Source organism: Castanea sativa, chromosome 6 (genome assembly GCF_040712315.1).
Source record: "Castanea sativa cultivar Marrone di Chiusa Pesio chromosome 6, ASM4071231v1".
Classification (NCBI taxonomy): domain Eukaryota; kingdom Viridiplantae; phylum Streptophyta; class Magnoliopsida; order Fagales; family Fagaceae; genus Castanea; species Castanea sativa.
The window spans coordinates 35,032,505-35,037,303 of record NC_134018.1 but is presented as its reverse complement, the minus strand read 5'-3'; the positions used below and the strand labels follow the sequence as shown (position 1 = coordinate 35,037,303).

General features: G+C 34.9%; 1 long non-coding RNA gene across 1 annotated transcript; it reads left to right on the top strand.

The window, feature by feature from the left end:
• The first annotated feature begins 2,866 nt into the window (after window positions 1–2,866).
• On the top strand, window positions 2,867–4,029 carry LOC142638528 (uncharacterized). The gene is made up of 2 exons (XR_012845025.1): window positions 2,867–3,294; window positions 3,777–4,029. It is a non-coding gene; the product is annotated as an uncharacterized LOC142638528 (long non-coding RNA).
• Window positions 4,030–4,799: the final 770 nt, after the last annotated feature.

Genomic DNA, 4,799 nt, shown 5'->3' with positions numbered 1-4,799 from the left:
TTCAGAAAATCTACTTCAGGATGTGTTTTCACCTTGGGAGGTGAAGTCATAAGTTGGAGGAGTGTTAAGAAATCTTGTATTGCAGACTCCACCATAGAAGCTGAGTACGTTGCTGCTTGTGAAGCAGCAAAGAAAGCTGTTTGGCTCAAGAAATTCCTTTCTAATCTTGGTGTTGTAAGAATGGAGCAAGTTCCCATCACATTGTTTTGTGACAATAGTGGAGTAGTTGCACAACCCAAAGATCCAAGGAATCACAAGAAAGCATATTGAGAGAAAGTACCACATCATCCGAGACATTGTTGCTCGTGGAGATGTAGTGGTAGCAAAGATTGAAAGTACAAATAATCTAGCAGATCCTTTTACCAAAGCCTTACCTCAAAGGACTTTCGAGTCACATTTGGAGAGAATGAGAGTTAAATTAGTGCACAATAGTCTTTAGGGCAAGTGGGAGATTGTTAGAATTTGTGCTCTTAAATTCTATTGTATGATGCTATGTATGATATTATGTATGACATTGTATATGACTTAATATTGTGATTAATAAAGTTGTTTTATTATTATCTAAAATGATGGTAACATGAATATTTGGACATTGTCATATAGTCCATGAGATGCATACTATGTGATTTAGTCATTGAAGATATAAGTCACAAGTTCTTTGTAAACTCAGAATTTATAGTTCGTAGTCGGTGATGAAATTTGACATTTCATCTGCAAAGACTATAACGTATCAACTAAGATAATTTGTCTTGATCATGGAAGTGGGGACTTCTAGTTGATATGTTAATATGTTTTAAGAGTTAAGACATATTGAACTGGACCGTGTGAGATTTATAATTCTCTTAATGACTATCAAATGAATAATAAATCTCACGACTTCTATTTGCATGAACTCTTAATCCTGAGAGAATAATGGACCTGATCATAAGGTGTAGGCTGCTTTGATATATCAGGAGTGAGATCTAAAGTAACGGTCAAAATCTCAGTATGTTGGGCAGCCACATTTAGTGCTGATGGAATATATATTCTCAAGATGGAATTCATAATCTCTTAACGGAGATATAAAATATTCCATTGAGATAAGTTTAATGAGTTTGGTTATTCAGAGTGTTAGGCCTAACCACTTTAGTAAGAAGTTACTAAAGTATATATTTATGAAATTGGATTTCATAAATATATGATGAATAATCTTAAAGGATTAAATTGGGTATTCAAGGATAAGATGTAGTAATTTACAAAATGGCAATTTACATTCATAACTTTGTGTTACTATAAATATTTTATGAAGGAGTTACATGTATAATAAAGTCTTGGGATATAATTTATTAATAAGGCCTAGAGTGCAGTTATATTTATATAGTGGTATTAAATATAATTAATGGAAACTTTGGACTTGTCAAGAGTTGACAGAAAAGCCCAAGACCCATTAAAGCTAGTGTCTTATTGGTCCCTTTTGGTCCCACTCCAAGCCACACACTAAAGCCCAATTGGAAAGGCCCGATATGCCACCCAATTAGATAATCAGTTAGTTATAAAGGGAGAAACATACAAAATTTTTATTAGTGATATAAGAAATGGTGTGTATATGAGAGAGAGACACACTTCATTCTCCCTTTGAAAACTAATTGAGAGACCACACATCTTGGGCGTAAAGTGAAATTGGAGTGAAGATTAAAAGTGTTCCCAAGTGCTTCTAATCTTTGTTTTGAATTTCTCCACACCAAGGTACGCTATCTTATTCTTAAATTCTGAAATTTGCATAGTGCATGTTATCAATCATGAATGAAATAGATCCTTATTTGTTGCTTCTGCTATGTTTTTTGTATGAGACACAAAATCAATTTTTCCTACAAAAATATGCATAGAATTCGACATTGCTAATGTCGAGTTTCACTTGTAACTCGATTTTTTTTAAAAATTGAGTACTAAAACAGGGACACATACTTAAATAGTTTCAAAACAGAGACATTGTACTCGATTTTTTACAAAATAAGGGCAAAAGCCCAATAGCCCCTAGTGAGTTGATTGGGTCCTATTCCGATGGGTTACAAAAATTAAGCTGAGACCTAACTCCAATAAAAAATGGTTGGCTTTATTAGATTGAAGAGTTTAATGCATGCTCCTAGGGGTGTGCAGAAAACCCACCGACCCGCCAAACCCATCGGGTTGGGTCAGTTTTTAGGGCTTGGTGAGTTGGGTTGGGTTATAAAAAATTTTTTTATAGCAGGTCGGATTGGGTTTAGGTCATAAAATTACAGACCCGCCAAACCTGACCTGACCTGACCCACCCATATTTTAATAAATATTTAAAATATATTATATATTTAATAAATATTTTTTTTAAGTTAAAACTCAACTATAGAGCACTTCATCAATTCGTATAAACATATAAAATAAAAAATCCTATTACTTTCTTTAATATATATTCAAATATATTATATAATTAATAAAAAAATATTTGAGTTCAATTTTATAATAATAAATAAATAAAAAATGTTCAACCTATAGATTCAACCCGACCCATGTGAGTTGAGTTAGGTCAAATTTTTTTTAACCCACCATAATGGTTGGGTTAAAAAATTCACTCAATATGACCTAACACAACTCATGCACACCTTTACAAGCTCCGATAACCAGATAAAACTAAGCAATTAAGTTTATTTTTGAATAAAAAAGTCCAAAAAAAAAAAATTGGACCTCGTCCAAATTTTGCACAGTGATGCTGCCGACACCGCAGAGAAACACGGTCCACACGTTGCATCCGCCATTCGGGGGTACTCGCGTCATTCCATTCAAATGGCGGGGGTACTTTTGCCATTCCAATAAATTCAACGTCAATATAATAAATGACTGCCTCCTAATGGCTAATCCTAAAGGGCTCACACTCGGTTCCCAAGCGAGAGCAAAAGCGGTGAGTTAACAGGAAAGAATGGGAGGAGTTAGCGCAAAGAGGGGTGCCTCACTAGCGCTCCTAGTGATGAGCATAATCATTCTGCTCAAAACAAGTTCTTCAAGTGCTGCTGCCACTACTACTGCTACTGCACTGTACAACAACAACACAGCCGGCCGCCTCATCGCAGATGACTTGGACTCGGAGTTTTCGATGCATTCGGATGCTAGGAGAATGCTCGGTCAGATAGATGTCTCTAAAGCCGCTACCAAACCTTTTTGTTCGCGTCGGCCCTATAGCGGCTGCATTCCCAAGCCAAACAGCCAAAATCGCCACCCAGAACATTGTGACGCCTTCTACAGCCCCCGCGACTGCCCTCCTTCTCCTTAATTACATGTGCAAACGTTAGTGTTTATATAATCATGAACATAAAATAAAACAAGCCTGGTGTTTTTATAGTTCAATAATGTTGTTTTGTTTTGTCATGTGAAATTGATAATTAGTAAAGAAGCTCTTATGTATATATAGATACATTCTTTTCTGTCTTGTGTTATCTTCAGATACGGTTGGTCTTCCAAATTTTAGTCTTATGTTTTTACTTTTTAGTGGCTGATGTTTCAAAAATAAGTAATTTTAGTCCCAAAATTTAAAAAATAACAATAATAACAATAATAATAATAATAAACTTTATTGTTCATTCGGTTTAATTCCATTAATTTTCTTGTGTATAATGTGACTAACTGCATAGGTGAACTAATTTTCAATGAGGTAACACGTATGGGAATAAGGCAGCTGGAAGTAGAATTAGATGCTAAGGTAATTGTGGGGTTGCTTAACTCAAAAAGAATCCTAATTCTGCTTATGCTCCCCTGCTCCCTGATTGCAGGTATCTCCTGGACAAGCTTCCTCAAGTAAGGGTATCCCATGTGTTTAGGGAAGCCAACAAGTACGCGGATTGGCTGGCAAAATGGGGCAGCGCAATGAAGGAAGACTGATGTTTTTGAATTTCCTTTTACTGCTGAGCTTGAGATTTTAGTTGCTAAGGATAATAATGGCTTGTATTATGCTAGGCTTGCTACTGCCAGTATGGCATCTGTATCTGTTTAACTCTTCTTTTGTTAATTTGAATTTTTTGAACACTCTTTTGTTAATTTGAATTGAATGCCTTTTAACCCAAAAAAAGAAAAAAGAAAAAGGTAACACGTATTTCTTTGTATAAAAAATACACATTAGCTTTACCGAACCCAGCATCCATAGAGGGCGTTTCACGTTTGGTGTCGTTCCTCGATTTTTATACCTCAAAACCCAAATTTCATGGGCCCACATATACTCATGTTTGGTTTAGTTTTTATTGTTAACTGTGAGTTATAGTTAGTTTAAGTAGTAAAATATTTGATGGTTAAATAAGAATAGCTCAATTAGTAAAATATTTGCTGATTGAATAAGAAGTTTTTATTATGTCGTAATCTTGCTTCGCTTTATTAACACTCTCTCTCTCACCTGTCATTCTTCTCCACCTTTTCTTTCTTGTTTTTTTTTTTTTTTCTTCTCTCTCTTTGACCTTTCTCATCCCAAATTACAAATCCCTTTCTCGGTGGGTTTGTGGGTTGTTATGGTGGTCAGAGAGATTGAGCCATAGAGGCAGAAAATTATGAAGAAAAAGAGGCAGCACCGCAGCAGCTGACCAACAACTCCTCCCTCTCTCTTTCTTTCTTCAAATATGACCAACCCTACCATTTCAACATTTCGTCTTTTCGATTTTCGATTATTATTAACTCGTGAACATGCTAAACTTATTATTTTTAACAGGTAGGTTATCAAATATTACAAGATCCAGAGTTTGAGAAGTTCTCATCTTAGCTATTCTCTATTATTATTATTATTATTATTATTATTATTATTATTATGG